The sequence below is a fragment of the Bos mutus genome, chromosome 27 (genome assembly GCF_027580195.1).
Source record: "Bos mutus isolate GX-2022 chromosome 27, NWIPB_WYAK_1.1, whole genome shotgun sequence".
Lineage (NCBI taxonomy): Eukaryota > Metazoa > Chordata > Mammalia > Artiodactyla > Bovidae > Bos > Bos mutus.
In genome coordinates, this window is record NC_091643.1 from 15253337 (window position 1) to 15271255 (window position 17919).

The window sequence follows — 17919 nt, forward strand, 5'->3', positions numbered from 1 at the left end:
AGTAAACAGACTGCAAGTAACGAGAGTCACATTCCTCAATGCTGGAAAAAGGAATTCTGGACAAGGAAAGAAGGAATGTTAAACTGAACTCTGTAGTACTTAATTGAATTCCTAACTTAGAGGTGGAGAAGGCAATGGCAACCCATTTCAGTACTCTTGCCTGGAAAATCCCATGGATGGAGGAGCCTGGGAGGCTGCAGTCCATGGAGTCCCTAAGAGTCGGATACAACTGAGTGACTTCACTTTCACTTTTCACTTTCACGCATTGGAGAAGGAAATGGCAACCCACTCCAGTGTTCTTGCCTCGAGAATCCCAGGGACAGGGGAGCCTGGTGGGCTGCCATCTATGGGGTCGCACAGAGTCAGACACAACTGAAGCGACTTAGCAGCAGAAGCAGTAGCAGTAACTTAGAGGACAATAGGAATCAGAATGAATCTGTGTGTTCCTATATATATAAGGACAGATAAATACAAAAATGTAGATGTGTGAATGTAGGAATATATAGATAAGAATTTCCTAGCCCTGTCTGATGAGAGGACCTAGAAGAAATGCTATCTTGATAGAAAGTAGCACACCTTGTATCCAGATTTTAATTTCTAAATTCCATTCTTCAATAAAAGGAACCAGAGCTCCCTGGAAAAATAGCTGATTCCAAGGCTGGTGTAGAAAAAAATAAAAACAGAGCTTGGGATAATTCTTTGTGGTGCCTGAAAGTAGATAAATGTTCAAAAGAAGATAGGGGCATGTCCAAATAGTACAGGGGCCAAGATGTACTCCCAAAGGCCAAGTCTTGGACACGTGAGCAACAAAATGTGTAACAGTAGTAATGGATTATAATCCACAGAATAAACTAATGATGCACAAGTCTGTACTGAGGTAAGTAAATAAACAAAGAACAGCTCTTCCTTAGAGTAAAATTCCAACTAAAAAGCAAGAATAATGGAATGAAAAAGAAATTACCATACTCAGCATATTAATAACTGTTGTAGGCAAGGATAAAGAGAGTAAGAACAGATAGAAATTATAAACATTAATATTACTAAACAAATAAGATGTTAGACCCAAATTGAGCTGACTACTATGAACAGGTTTTCCCAACATGCTAAACCGCTAAATCTTTCCCTGGTTAATGAGCTCTAAAACTGAATGAGATAAGTATCATCTCTTTTATTCCCATCACCTAATGCAACAGACACTAACAATAACATATTCCTACTTCAGAGGACAACAGAGGCCAGGAATAGTTCTGCAATATCACAACCAAACGGACAGTGATTGAGGAAATAAGTGGTTCCAAATATACCTAGAATCAACATCAATTAACCAAATTAATCAAAAACAGTAACTTCTTCCAGATCTTTATGCTTTCCATTAGATGATAAATTCCTTTAGTGCAAGGCAAGGAGCTTATTTTACCTTAAATAGCTAACGTTTCTTAAGGGTTTTCCATGTGCCAACCTCTCTGCTTATAAATTTATGTACACGACTGCACAGCTTTATCAGAGTCCTTTACGGATTAGAAACTAGCATAACCTCCATTATCACAGGAAAACTTGGAAGGTGGTAGACAACGTGCAAAATCTAAATCCAGGCTTTCCATCTGACTTGCTCTTATAAACTACACAACACACTTGGTGTAAAAGGAAGAGACGTGCATTGGATCTAATATGCTGTCCTCATGCCTTCCTCTGTTGGTCTCTTTGGAAACTCAGTGTGTTTCTAGTGCATAATTACAACTGCTGATTTCTTGAAAAGGTCAGGCAGTGCCCCTCAAGGTGCATTTTTTCCATCACATGCCATGCGAGCATGACTCTTCCAGCTCTGTCATTTACTGTGATAGATTTCCTATATTTCCAATAATGTTCTTTTGGGGGAAAGTTTTAAATCAGATTTGAGGGCAATGAAGGGTTAATGAAATGATCTTGGTGTAATTATTCACTATAAAACATCTTCCTTTTTAGTCGTGGCTTTAGATGATTTAATTTATGAATAAAAACAAAAAATCTCCTGGGGCAACAGAGAAAGCTGATACCAAGAGGAGAGGTACCTATTCTGTAACAATTTTGATCACAAGTGGAAAACCATGTTACTTGTCAAAGGCACTATTAGGAAACTCACTAAGACGCAAAGTGGAAACAAACCACTACCACAACCACAACAGCCTGCTTGCCTTTTCCTGTTGCTCAGAAATATCTGTATTTTTCCATCTAGAACAACTGTTTGAAATGTAAGACAGAAAATCCCTGGGTGACATGAGTCAATGTTTTCTGTTCTGTGTCCATTGTATTGAATACATGGGGATTCAGACACACCCAACTCCTGTCAAACCTTCCTCCCTCTCTGAAGTGGCTTCACAGCAATGTGATTAGAATCCTTAGAACTCAAGCAAAGTTGTTTGATGTATGACAGAAATCAAACCAATATTGTACAGCAATCGTCAATCAACTTAAAATAAAATAAATATTAAAAAAATAAGAAAGTCAGAGGAGGATGGTAAGTATGCAGAGTGTCTTTTACCTAAAGCAAAATGGGTCTCTCCGCACTTAATCTTTATTACAGTGCCATTTTGTGGAAGGTTTCTGGTTGATGCTTTACTTTTCTGAACCAAAAAGCATTTATATAACTCAGCTGTTAAAATCATGGGGAGGAACAGCACAGGTTTTTGTTTTTTGTGTGTGTTTTCTCCCCCTGTGTAGAGGCATGGTATATCAGTGTCCAGCGCCCTAAGTCCACACACCCCTTGTACTGACAAATTATTGCTAAATAAAGCTGGATGAAAAGCAAAGGTCAAGACAGACTGGGCTTCTCAGGTCATTCAATTGATAAAGAATTCTCCTGCCAAGCAAGAGATGTGGGTTCGATCCCTGTTTCAGGAAGATCCCCTGGAGAAGGCAATGGCTACCCACTCCAGTATTCTTGCCTAGGAAATCCCATGGACAGAGGAGCCTGGGGGACTACAGTCCATGAGGTGGCAAAACAGTCAGACATGACTTAGCAACTAAACCACCACCACAAGGCAGACCATCTCAAGTGATCCACGTCTGAGATATTTGATCAGCTTTCTGTGTGACACCACCAAGGAGCAGAAGGCAGAAAAGCCCTGTGTTCTAGTCAGACTTCTGCCCTTAACCAGCTTGGATGCTTGCAAAGCCTCTCACTAATATCTTACCCACTGTGCTCAGTGAATTTGTCTTTTCTCCTCCCAGGCCTTCCCAAAGAGCAACATTAATCATGACACTTCCCTGTGTAAAAACATCTTTTAATTGCAATCAAATAAAATTAGAATTCTTTAGACAGACATATAAGGCCCCTCATAACCATATCAGAAGTGTCCTTCAGAAAGTCTATTGCTGTACAGCCTCTTCTAGGATTGTCCCACCTGTTATCTTTTTCAGGGGGATGACCTGGAAAAATGGAATGGGATGACCAGTAGCTTATGACACAACCTGGTGGGGAAAATACTGCCTGAATATAAATGATGATTATTAAATGAGCCAATCTGATTCACTTCTTGGAATCTGTGCTAGAAAACAAGGGGAGAAATTAGCAAATTAACAGAAACGTGGACAAACAGAAAGGATATGAATTAATGGTAGATAACCAGAGTGAAACCTCATAAGTTTTGCTTCCAAGATTCCTAGACCTGCTTTGGATTTCAAATGATCTCCCTAGTTCAAGCTCAGGGCCCTTAGTTTTGCTTGGTTCCTGCTCTCCCCTGCCCAGGTGTTTGGCTTTGCCTAGCTTCTCTCCAGCTTCGGGCATATGGCTAAGATCCTTGCTTACTTACTCTCATGTGTATCCTTAGAATACACTCACCATAATTTAAGATAACCATATTGAGTGTATTGCTGTTCAAATACCACCTTCACTACCAACTTCATCTGCAACAACAGAAATAAAACAGAAATATGACTTTAAACTTACTTCACTTGAAACATACTTATTCTTTATTAAGATTCTGGATTAAATATCATGTTGTCTAGAAAACCACATGGCTCTGGAGGCCAGACTTTGAAACTGAGATGGTGACAGCGCCCTGCTCCCTCTGAAATCTTAGATGGTGACTCTGTCTTAGGGGCTTCTGCTTTCTGGCATTTTGGTGGCCATCCTTGAAGTTCCTTGCTTGGAGATACATCACTGCTCCTTGTCACATAGGAGATACAATAGCTGCTCCTTGTCACATAGGAACTTTGTCCTTGTGGGTCTCTACCCTTGTTTTAGGAGGGCACCAGTCATGTGGTTTATGGTTAACATATTATCCTACTATAATATGACCTTGTCTTAACCAATTATATCCGTAAGCACCCTATTTCTTAATAGGGTCACAGTCTGAAGTCCCAGGGGGTAAGACTTCAATATAACTTTTGAGCAAGATGCAATTCAACCCATCAGATCAGATCAGATCAGTCGCTCAGTCGTGTCTGACTCTTTGCAACCCCATGAATCACAGCACGCCAGGCCTCCCTGTCCATCACCAACTCCCAGAGTTCACCCAGACTCACGTCCATCGAGTCAGTGATGCCATCCAGCCATCTCATCCTCTGTCGTCCCCTTCTCCTCCTGCCCCCAATCCCTCCCAGCATCAGAGTCTTTTCAAATGAGTCAACTCTTCACATCAGGTGGCCAAAGTACTGGAGTTTCAGCTTTAGCATCATTCCTTCCAAAGAAATCCCAGGGCTGATCTTGAGAATGGACTGGTTGGATCTCCTTGCAGTCCAAGGGACCCTCAAGAGTCTTCTCCAACACCACAGTTCAAAAGCATCAATTCTTCGGCTCCCAGCCTTCTTCACAGTCCAACTCTCACATCCATACATGACCACTGGAAAAACCATAGCCTTGACTAGACGAACATTTGTTGGCAAAGTAATGTCTCTGCTTTTGAATATGCTATCTAGGTTGGTCATAACTTTCCTTCCAAGGAATAAGTGTCTTTTAATTTCATGGCTGCAGTCAACATCTGCAGTGATTTTGGAGCCCCCCAAAATAAAGTCTGACACTGTTTCCACTGTTCCCCATCTATTTCCCATGAAGTGGTGGGACCGGATGCCATGATCTTCGTTTTCTGAATGCTGAGCTTTAAGCCAACTTTTTCACTCTCCACTTTCACTTTCATCAAAAGGCTTTTGAGTTCCTCTTCACTTTCTGCCATAAGGGTGGTGTCATCTGCATATCTGAGGTTATTGATATTTCTCCCGGCAATCTTGATTCCAGCTTGTGTTTCTTCCAGTCCAGCGTTTCTCATGATGTACTCTGCATATAAGTTAAATAAACAGGGTGACAATATACAGCCTTGACGAACTCCTTTTCCCATTTGGAACCAGTCTGTTGTTACATGTCCAGTTCTAACTGTTGCTTCCTGACCTGCATACAAATTTCTCAAGAGGTAAATCAGGTGTTCTGGTATTCCCATCTCTTTCAGAATTTTCCACAGTTTATTGTGATCCACACAGTCGAAGTCTTTGGCATAGTCAATAAAGCAGAAATAGATGTTTTTCTGGAACTCTCTTGCTTTTTCCATGATCCAGCAGATGTTGGCAATTTGATCTCTGGTTCCTCTGCCTTTTCTAAAACCAGCTTGAACATCAGGAAGTTCATGGTTCACATATTGCTGAAGCCTGGCTTGGAGAATTTTGAGCATTACTTTACTAGCGTGTGCTGCTGCTGCTGTTAACTTGCTTCAGTTATGTCCAACTCTGTGTGACCCCACAGATGGCAGACCACCAGGCTCCGCCATCCCTGGGATTCTTCAGGCAAGAACACTGGAGTGGGTTGCCATTTCCTTCTCCAATACATGAAAGTGAAAGTGAAGTCGATCAGTAAGTGTCCGACTCTTCGTGACCCCATGGACTACAGCCTACCAGGCTCCTCCATCCATGGGATTTTCCAGGCAAGAGTACTGGAGTGGGTTGCCAAGATCAGTGCAATTGTGCGGTAGTTTGAGCATTCTTTGGCATTGCCTTTCTTTGGGATTGGAATGAAAACTGACCTTTTCCAGGCCTGTGGCCACTGCTGAGTTTTCCAAATTTGCTGGCATATTGAGTGCAGCACTTTCACAGCATCATCTTTCAGGATTTGGAATAGCTCAACTGGAATTCCATCACCTCCACTAGCTTTGTTCATAGTGATGCTTTCTAAGGCCCACTTGACTTCATATTCCAGGATGTCTGGCTCTAGGTCAGTGATCACACCATCGTGATTATCTGGGTCATGAAGATCTTTTTTGTACAGTTCTTCTGTGTATTCTTGCCATCTCTTCTTAATATCTTCTGCTTCTGTTAGGTCCATACCATTTCTGTCCTTTATCGAGCTCATCTTTGCATGAAATGTTCCTTTGGTATCTCTGATTTTCTTGAAGAGATCCCTAGTCTTTCCCATTCTGTTGTTTTCCTCTATTTCTTTGCATTGATCGCAGAAGAAGGCTTTCTTATCTCTTCTTGCTATTCTTTGGAACTCTGAATTCAGATGTTTATATCTTTCCTTTTCTCCTTTGCTTTTCTCTTCTCTTCTTTTCACAGCTATTTGTAAGGCCTCCCCAGACAGCCATTTTGATTTTTTGCATTTCTTTTCTATGGGAATGGTCTTGATCCCTGTCTCCTGTACAATGTCACAAACCTCAGTCTACAGTTCATCAGGCACTCTATCTATCAGATCTAGGCCCTTAAATCTATTTCCTACTTCCACTGTATAAATATAAAGGATTTGATTTAGGTCATACCTGAATGGTCTAGTGGTTTTCCCTACTTTTTTCAATTTAAGTCTGAATTTCACAATAAGGAGTCCATGGTCTGAGCCACAGTCAGCTCCTGGTCTTGTTTTTGCTGACTGTATAGAGCTTCTCCATTCAACCCATAACAGGAGTCAAAAATTGTGATCCCTACCACCTTTACCGCTAACCAACTGTGTGCATTTAGACAAGTTATTTTTTCTAGGTCCTCTTTTTCTTTTCCAAACTAGGAGTTCAGTTCAGTGCAGTTTAGTTGCTCAGTCGTGTCTGACTCTTTGCGACCCCATGAATCCCAGCACGCCAGGCCTCCCTGTTCATCACCAACTCCAGGAGTTCACTCAAACTCACGTCCATCGAGTCAGTGATGCCATCCAGCCATCTCATCCTCTGTCGTCCCCTTCTCCTCCCGCCCTCAATCCCTCCCAGCGTCAGAGTCTTTTCCAATGAGTCAACTCTTCGCATGAGGTGGCCAAAGTACTGGAGTTTCAGCTTTAGCATCATTCCTTCCAAAGAACACCCAGGGCTGATCTCCTTCAGAATGGACTGGTTGGATCTCCTTGCAGTCCAAGGGACTCTCGAGAGTCTTCTCCATCACCACAGTTCAAAAGCATCAATTCTTTGGCGCTCAGCTTTCTTCACAGTCCAACTCTCACATTCATACATGACTACTGGAAAAACCATAGCCTTGACTAAGCGGACCTTTGTTGACAAAGTACTGCCTCTGCTTTTGAATATCCTATCTAGGTTGGTCACTTACAGTGCCCAAATAACTGGTTTGTTGTAAACAACCAATGAAATACTTTACTAACAAGTTCCTCTTACAAGGCAGGTATTCAACACTATTAGTCCACAGAGAAGTAATATTTAAAAATCCCTATCTTAACCAGTATCCAAAGGGGAAAATAATCCTCAGGCCCATCCACGTTGCTGCAAATGGCATTATCTCATTCTTTTAAATGGGTAATATTCCATTGTATGTATGTACCACATCTTTATCCATTCACCTGTCAATGAAGGAACCTGGAGACTATCATACTACGGACTTAAATTAAACAGAGACAGACAAATATCATACACTATCATTTATATGTGGAATCTAAAAAAAAAAAAACGATACAAATGAATTTATTTAGAAAAGAGAAACAGACTCACACACAAAAGAACAAAATTTATAGTTATCAGGCCGAAGGGTGGGGGAAGGGGGAGGGATAGATTGGGAGGTCAGTATTGACAATTACACACAGCTATATTTAAAATATAATCAACAAGGACCTCCTGTAAAAATAAATAATTAAAAATCAAAAGGAAAAACAGGAAAAAAGCTAGCATGAATTCAGGGCCTATAACGTATCAAGCTCTTTAAGAAACTAAGAAACTATTCAGGAGGCATGGGTGGGAGTTCCCCCCAGAATGCGACAGAATCTGTTTTGAGACCATTAGCGTCTCCCTGTACGTACCTCAAAGGTCGATCCACAGCACCTTCCACGGCTACATGCAGACCAAGTTCTAAGAGGCCAAACTGGAGCCACAGGCCCTGCACTTTCACTAACTTAACCAAAGTGCACTTTTGACGGACTTACCCGTTTTAAAGTGACGGCTCTGTCTGCCGATTCCTGCGCTCCCTGAAGCCCTCCACCCCAGACTCGAGCTGAGCCTCCACTTCTGTTGAACTGGGCCCCAGTTCCAGAAACTCGTGGATCTCTACGGGGCGCTGGAGGGGCCACACTCTGCGGTGACGGAAGCCGGGAGGCTTTCGCGTAGCCAAACCCAGCCGTTCTGATCAGCTGCTTCGCGGACGAGGAGCAGTCAACTGCAGGAACGGGATCAAGCTGAAGGTAAGGATGCCGGTGAGATGGCGAATGAAGCTCTTCCTGGATCAACTTAACTTGGTTAGATTAAGTTAAATAATTTAAAAAGAAACATGGGAAGAGAGGGGAAGAATCTCCAATGACCTTTTCTCTTTCATTTTTTGAGATGCTGTGTTCAGAGGCCTGGCGTTCAAGGCCAAGTGTGGCGAGCTGGACTAGGCTTTTTCATTTACTAAGGTGTTTGCCGCTTTGCCACCTCACAGAGGCTGTGCTTTTCAATTCAGAGGTAGCAATTGAAAACAGAAAGTTCTACTCGCCGATTCTTTTTTTTAATCTTATTTTTTCTTCCATTTAAGAGTTTTCTTGACTCATGCAGCACAAACCGACCGACACGAAGGATTACTGAAAAAATTTTCCCTTGTGAAATTAACCTACTTGTTCTGGGATGGATGGAATATTTTTTTAACTCTTAAAACTTGATTAAGGCCGACTTGGCCTTGCGTGAGGGTTCTCTCAGCTCTTTAAATGGAAATCAGAAAAATCTGCCTCTTTTGAGCTATTGATGTCTCTTTCATGTGCCAAATATGGAGATGAGATGCTACAAGTGAAAGGCAAATAAAAACAAGCTGGTTTAAAAAACTGAAACCTACTTTATTCCACACTTGACACCTTGCTTTAGTTTTGTTTCCTAGTTTGTGTTTTAGTTAGTTTTGTTCTCAACTGGGAAGTATAATTTTTGATTTACTTTGTTCACCAGGTAAATCGACTATCCTTTATTTTTGTTGGACTGTTTTGACTTTGCTTATGGGTGTATATGTATGTATTCCATTATTTTAACTATTATTTGCCTGATTTTGTAACTGCCATTTGTCTGGGATTCATCTTTGGTTTCTCTTTTTTGGGTATTTGCTTTAATCTCACTTAATGCCATAACAAACCACTTGTGAAATCTTTGTTCCTGACCAGAGATCAAGCCCCGAGCCTTTGGAGTGGGAGCACTGACTCCAAGACCCTAGACTATGAGAGAACGAACCATAGGTAGTATCAAATAGTGAGAACTAACACAAAGGACACCACTTGAATACAAGAGCCAGCTTCACCCAACCATGAGCAGCATCCTGTGCAGTATGCCTCATCTAAACAACAAACAAAACAAAAATACAAACCCAGTCATCAACAGACAGGAGTATGACCTCACTCAACCTTGCCCATCAGAGAACAAACAAACAAAAACTCAGCACAAATCTCACTCTATAGGAAACTTAAACAAACCACCAGACCAACCTTCAGTTCAGTTCAGTTCAGTCGTTCAGTCGTGTCCAACTCTTTGCAACCCCATGAATCGCAGCACGCCAGGCCTCCCTGTCCATCACCAACTCCCGGAGTTCACCCAGACTCACATCCATCGAGTCAGTGATGCCATCCAGCCATCTCATCCTCTGTCGTCCCCTTTTCCTCCTGCCCCCAATCCCTCCCAGCATCAGAGTCTTTTACAATGAGTCAACTCTTCACATGAGGTGGCCTAAGTACTAGAGTTTCAGCCTCAGCATCATTCCTTCCAAAGAAATCCCAGGGCTGATCTCCTTCAGAATGGACTGGTTGGATCTCCTTGCAGTCCAAGGGACTCTCAAGAGTCTTCTTCAACACCATAGTTCAAAGGCATCAATTCTTCAGCGCTCAGCCTTCTTCACAGTCCAACTCTCACATCCATACATGACCACAGGAAAAACCATAGCCTTGACTAGACAAACCTTTGTTGGCAAAGTAATATCTCTGCTTTTGAATATGCTATCTAAGTTGGTCATAACTTTCCTTCCAAGGAGTAAGCATACCTTACGAGGGCAGAAACCAAAAGGAAGAAAGAAATCAACCTTAAAGCCAGGGAAAAGGAGACCTTAAACACAATAAGTTTAAAAAAATAATGAAAAGGCAGAGAAATACTACACAAATTAAGGAACAAACTAGAAACACAGAAGTCCAAATAAATGAAGATGAAATAAGCAAGCTACCTGAGAAAGAACTCAGAATGATGATAGTAAAGATGATCAAAAACCTTGAAAACAAAATGGAGAAAATACCAAGAATCAATTAACAAAAACCTAGAAAATTTAAAGAATAAACATATAGAGACGAACAACACACTTACTGAAATTAAAAATACTCTGGAAGAAATCAGTAGCAGAATATCTGAAGCAGAAGAACGAATCAGTGAGCTGGAAGATAAAGTGGTGCAAATAACTTCTGAAGAGCAGAATAAAGTAAAAAGAATGAAAAGAACTGAGGACAGTCTCAGAGACCTCTGGGACAATATCAAACACACCAACATTTGACTTATATGGGGTCCCAGAATAAGAAGAGAAAAAGAAAGGGTATGAGAAAATTTTTGAAGAGATTATAGTTGAAAATTCCTCCAACATGAACAAGGAAATAGTCAAATCCAAGAGGTGCAAAGAGTCCCATACAGGATAAACCCAAGGAGAAAAATGCCAAGACACATACTAATCAAACTAACAAAGACTAAACACAAAGAAAGAATATTAAAAGCAGCAAGTAACATACAAGGGAAACCCCATATGTTTAACAGTTGATCTTTCTGCAGAAACTCTGCAGGCCAGACAGGAATGGCAAGATATATTTAAAGTACTGAAAGGGGAAAATCTACAACAAAGATTACTTTACCCAGCAAGGATCTCATTCAAAATTGATGGAGAAATAAAAAGCTTTTCAGACAAGCAGAAGTTAAGAGAATTCAGTACCACCAAATCAGCTTTACAACAAATGTTAAAGGAACTTATGTAGTCAAGAAATACAAGAGAAGAAAAAAGATCTACAAAATCAACCCCAATTAAGAAAATTGCAATAGAAACTTATATATCAATAATTAAGTGTAAATGGATTAAATGCTTCAACCAGAAGACACAGACTGGCTGAATGGATACAAAAATAAGACCCATATATATGCTGTCTACAAGAAACCCACTGCAGACCTAGAGACACATATAGACTAAATGTGAGAGAATGGAAAAATATATTCCATGCAATTGGGAAACAAAGAAAGCTGGAGTAGCAATCTTCATGTCAGACAAAACAGACCTTAAAATAAAGAAGATTGCAAGAGATAAGGAAGAACACTACCTAATAATCAAGGAATCAATCCAAGAGGAAGACATAACAGTTGTAAATATCTATTCACCCAACATAGGAGCACCTCAATACATAAGACATACACGAACAGACATAAAAGGAGAAATTGACAGTAACACAATAGTAGGAGACTTTAACACCCTACTCACACCAATGGACAGATCATCAAAACAGAAAATTAATAAGGAAACACAATTCTTAACATTAGATGAGATGAATCTCATTGATATCCTGAGGACATTCCAAATGCAGATGAATGCACCTTCTTCTCAAGTGCACATGGAACATTCTCTGAGATAGACACATCTTGGGCCACAAGTGAAACAACTGACAAAGGATTAATTTCCAAAATATACAAGCAGCTCATACAACTCAATACCAGAAAAAAAACCCAATCAAAAAATGGGAAAAAGACCTAAACAGACATTTCTCCAAAGAAGACATGCAGATGGCTAAAAAACACTTGAAAACATGCTCAACATCGCTCATTATTAGAGAAATGCAAATCAAAACTACAATGAGATATCACCTCACACAAGTCAGAATGACCATCATCAAAAAGTCTACAAACAATTAATGCTGGAAAGGGTGTGGAGAAAAGGGTGTCTCTTGCACTGTTGATGGGAATATAAGTTGATACAGCCACTATGGAAGATAGTATGGAGATTCCTTTAAAAACTAGGAATAAAACCACCATATGACCCAACAATCCCACTCCAAGGCATATAACTTGAGAAAACCAAAATGGAAAAGACACATGTATCCCATTGTTCATTGCAGCACTATTTACAATAGCTAGAACATGGAAACAACCTAGATGTCCATCAACAGATGAATGGATAAAGAAGTTGTGGTACATATACATAATGGAATATAACTCAGCCATAAAAAAGAACCCACTTGAGTCAGTTCTAATGAGGTGGATGAACCTAGAACCTATTATACAGACTGAAGTAAGTCAGAAAGAGAAAGATAAATATTGTATCTTAATGCATATAGAAAGATGGTACTGAAGAATTTATTTACAGGGCAGCAATGGAGAAACAGACATAGAGAATAAACTTATGGACATGGTGGGAGGGGAGGAGAAGGTGAGATGTATGGAAAGAGTAACATGGAAACTTATATTACCATATGTAAAATAGATAGCCAACGGGAATTTGCTGTATGGCTCAGGAAACTCAAACAGGGGCTCTGTATCAACCTAGAGGGGTGGGATGGGGAGGAAGATGGTAGGGAGGTTCAAAAGGGAAAGGATATATGTATACCTATGGCTGACTCATGTTGAGCTTTGACAGAAAACAGCAAGGTTCTGTAAAGCAATTATCCTTCAATTTAAAAAAATACATTAATTTAAAAGAAAAAACATTTCCATGTCATGCTGTTTGTTTTTATGTTGTAAGACAGAAAAATATGGATACCAGTTTATACTCCCCCCAAGTTAATCTTCAAATAGCTGATACTCATGTAGTATGTATACACACTGACACACACCCAACATTCTGCATATGATTAGGGTTGTGTCTCTGATTATATAATATATAATTGGAAGTACTGAAAGAAAATGTTCTTCTAGTTTAGAGACTGTTTTTATATTCTTGTTTAGTTCTAAGTGAATCATTTTAGAAACTATATATATATGGTTTCCCTTGTGGCTCCGCAGTTAAGAATCTGCCTGCAGTGCAGGAGAGGAGGGTTCGATCCCTGGATTGGGAAGATCCCCTGGAGAAGGAAATGGCAACCCACTCCAGTATTCTTGCCTGGGAAATCCCATGGACAGAGGAGCCTGGCGGGCTACAGTCCATGGGTCATGAAGAGTCTAACATGACTTAGCAACTAAACAAGAATATGTGACTATATGTTGTATATAGAAACTATATTGTGTGTGTATATATGCATATGTATATTTTGTTTATCTTGTTTCTCTAAGACATTAAGAACAAAGAAGCAAACCCCCAAAACTTTTGTTTGGTTCATGGTTCAGTAGCAGAGTAAACTCAAAATAAAGTAAAATAAAATATCTTCTGAGCTCAGGTTTGTATTCAAAGTATTAATGTTGCTTTTTCTGGCTTTTAATTCACAATATCATCCCACTTAAGTCTCCTGTAATGATTACAGCCCTTTTGGTTGGTGTAAAGGATGGATGGTTTTTCCTGTTATAGAATGATTATTTATTTGCTTTTTTACTTGTGGGTGTAGCAGCAAATTGAAATCAAAATGATACTTTAAAATGTCCTCTTTGTTGTTGATTCATCTTCAGCTTCCAGTGGACTGTGACAAGTGCCGCCAACCCATTTGTGCCTCCTGCACTTGTGTGTAGCCTCACACGAGATAAACACCCCCTCCTCTCTGCTGGTTATAAATTGGATCTTTGTGTCATTGTTAAGTGAGAAGGTAGGGGCACAATACAGTTTAAGATAACAGCAGACTTGTGCTAGATGCCTGAATGAAGCTAGAACAATAAAAGCCCTGTCCTGTTTTCAACAGGATGTGTGTGCAGTGTACCTGGAGCATATTTTTTGACAGAAGATCATTCATAAAAGGCACTGCACTGCAGAAAGTAAATAGCGCAACTGAAGGAAAACAAATCTATCTAAAACACTAATATCTATTTAGCCCCTTTGGGATACAGTAAGAATGTTAATACAGCTTAGTTTGGGAGCAATGACATCTTGGCCTCTAGGCTCAATTTATATCAGGTTAGCGTTTTAAGAATCATAATTTTTAGAAGATTTAAACTTATTTTTTTACTCATTCTCCTGTTATGCAAATCAATTCAAAATATAAACGATATTTCTCAATATTCATTCTCACTCTGCTATTTACATTGACAGACTTTCCCTGACTGTATCATTCAGTAATTCCATTTGACTTTTTGGGTCCATTGATACTTTACTTTTGTTAATTTCATATTCATTCCTTGCTGACGTTTCTCCTGTAGACAACAGCCTCTTTACTCATCCTGAATCCTGCATAATTTTCCATACTTACAGCTATACCTCTAATAATTGGTTTTCCATCTGCCTCCCTTTTTTCCTATCCCTTAGGTCTTCCTATAATCCCCTTTGATGCTGATTGCTGAGTCTGTACCACTAAGAATTAAGATGGAATGCCCATCAATGCCAATGCTGATTTGAATAGAATAAAAGAAATACAATGGGAGATCATCAAGACTTCTGGCTAATTCTCTCTCTCTCTAGGACAAACATCCATACATCATCTGGTAACTTCAGGCACTAGGGAGAGTTCTTAACAAAAGGGAAAGGAAGGGAGAACGAGATCTTAGGTTGTTCAAGTGAAGAGGTATTTGGGGTACCGAGAATCTCAGCCTGGGGAGAACAGCATGGGGTGCAGCCATTCAGTTGAGTGAGGTGTATCCTGCAGGTTCTTCCAGGCCATTAGAAGTTTTGAATGTATTCAAAACCTAACAGGAAGTTATTGAAAGAGTTTAGATAGAAGAATGGTATTACCAATTAACTCTGTTTTCAAAAGATTCTTCTGAGTGTGTCAAGAAAAATGAATGAAGAGGATGACAAGGATAAAAGCTAAAAGACAAGATGCTCAAAGAAAGTTAAGCGCAGGGTGAAAGATTCTGCTCATAAGTATTTGTGGACATCTCTCAAACAGTTAAATAGCATCTTCAAACCAGGACACAAAAGTGAGGTTTCTATTTCTAGATTTTCTTTCTCCCTGCTACCCCAAAGGAATTTCTATTAGCAGATGGCAAAGTCTCCAGAAAATTCAGAAAGTTAGAATGATTGTGGTGCAAGTATATCTCTCTTCAAAAAAAATTATTTGCTTATTTTTGGCTATGCTGGGTCTTTGGTGCTGCGTGTACTTTCTCTAGTTGCGGTGAGTGGGGGCCACTCTTCACTGTGGTGTTGGAGCTTCTCACTGAGGTGGCTTCTCTTGTTGCGGAGACAGGCTCTAGGCACATGGGCTCAATAGTTCCAGCTTGCAGGTGTAGTTGCTCTGCAACATATGAGATCTTCCCGGACCAGGGATAAAACCCTTGTCCTCTGCATTGGCAGATAGACTCTTAACCACTGGACCACCAAGAGAATCCAAGTATGTCTCTTCTTGTATTGCCCAAGGCTTGGCGTCCCACTGTAACTTGGGTTATAAGCAGTCTACCTAACAGACGTCATCTAGATGTCCAGTTCCAGTATCTTGCTACTTTGTGAACTGCTGTGTCTTTTTATTTATAGGGGAAGAAAAATTTCCTTCTACCCTCCTAGATTCTTTAGGTCATTTAATAATTAAGTTTACATAGACAGATTAATAGGAGAAAAGTGGCTTAATTTCTTGTGTTTGAGACACTCATAAAACTCTTGAGACTCAAGGGCAAGTCAGGCAATTAGTGTTTATATGCTATCATCCTGAGCTAAGGAATGGGATGCGGGATGGGGCTTCAAAGGGGAGGAAGATAATTCACGTTGATAAGATGGGCAAATGTTTGGTAATTAGATGTTTGCCCCACCACACAGGTAAGTCTTTCAAATGAGAATGTTATCTCTGACCATATGCAGGAGACATAAGAGACGTGGGTTCCAACCCTGGGCTGGGAAGATCCCCTGGAGGAGGAAATGACAACCCACTCCAGTATTCTTGCCAGGGAAATCCCATGGACAGAGGAGCCTGGCAGGCTACAGTCCATGGGGCCGCACAGAGTTAGACATGACTGAACATCCGAGCACACACCCACATCTCTGGTAACAGCTGTCTTTCTGAGCCAGGTTCCCTATCGGAATTATTTTAGGGAGTTAGGAAAAGGTAAAAGTTCCTCCTGAATCTGCTGGGTCTTGATTGCCTTCAGCTCAAAATAATTCATATGACAAAGTGGCACATTTTGGGGTGGCCTTTTCTGCTCCCCTTCAGTATCTTAGAGTTGATCACATCATTTCATTTTTAACTTTGCTTTGATCAAATATAGCTGCTTATTTTTTTCTTCTAGTTTTATTGAGATATTATTGATATACAGTACTGTATAAGTTTAAGGTGTACAGCATAATGGCTTAATTTACATACATCATGAAGCAATTATCACAATAAGTTTAGTGAACAATCCATCATCTCTTATAGATACAGTGTGATGAGAACTGTTAGGATTTACTGTTTTCAGTTCAGTTGCTCAGTTGTGTCTGACTCTTTGCGACCCCATGGACTGCAGCATGCCAGGCTTCCCTGTCCATCACCAACTCCCAGAGCTCACTCAAACTCATGTCCATTGAGTCAGTGATCCCATCCACTGTTTTAACAGCATTCATATATACCATGCTGTCGCTGTCACTGTTTAATCGCAAAGTCATGTTTGACTCTTTGCAACTCCATGGACTGTAGCCACGAGGCTTCTCTGTAGCTTGCCATACCCTCTTCCAGGGGATCTACCCAACCCAGGGGCTGAACATGCATCTCCTGTATCTCCTGCATGGCAGGCAGATTCTTTACCGCTGATCCACCAGGGAAGCCCGACATTCTGGCAGGAGGCAAATACCTTGCTGTGTTCTTTTAGGTAATGGCTGTCTGGCTAGCTCAGTTGGTAGAACATGAGACCCTTAATCTCAGGGTCCTTGGTTAGAGTCCAAGGTCAGGTGGGGTTTTCACTGCTTATTGTGGATTCCAGTCCTATGTGGGTTTGCTTTCTGTTCCCAGCTGTCCACTTCTATCAAAAAAAAAAAAAAAAAGCTCTGTTAGGGAAAAGTGAGTTGATTCAGGGAAACCATTCAATTCTTTACAGGTGCTCACTCATGTCTCATCATTTCTGTTTAATATGCCTCCTGCTCTGATTTCCTTTCATCTTTATTATCTTTCCAGTGTTCACCAACCATCACTCTTTACTGCTAACACCAGAGACAACTGTCTGTAAAGCTCTTCTCCTGTGAAATTATTCTACTTCTTTGAAAATTCCTATAATGTAACACTTTGTATCCCTCTTGTGTCCTTTGTGTTTTTTCTGCTTTGATATTTTTTCCTGTTGTTTATTAGATCTTGGTTAACTTAGAAAGACATCAGAAATAAAGCTTTAGCAAGATTTTTCATCTCACTTTCCTGGCCTGTGATCTTTCTGACTTTTTTCCCAAAGCCTGTTATAGGTCTTCCCTGCAAGGTGGCAAATTCAATATAATGCCATTAGCTGTTTCCCTGGCTTTTTTTTTTTTTTTTTGAGAAGAATGGCAGGTATAAATCTTGAGTTTCATCACCATTCACATTGCCATTTCTTAACATCTGTCTAATTGCTATTG

The 17919-nt window shown here is 40.3% G+C and overlaps 1 non-coding gene across 1 annotated transcript; it reads left to right on the forward strand.

Moving 5' to 3' along the window:
• The first annotated feature begins 17198 nt into the window (after nucleotides 1-17198).
• On the forward strand, nucleotides 17199-17271 carry TRNAK-CUU (transfer RNA lysine (anticodon CUU)). Its single transcript has one exon. It is a non-coding gene; the product is annotated as a tRNA-Lys (tRNA).
• The last annotated feature ends 648 nt before the right edge of the window (nucleotides 17272-17919 follow it).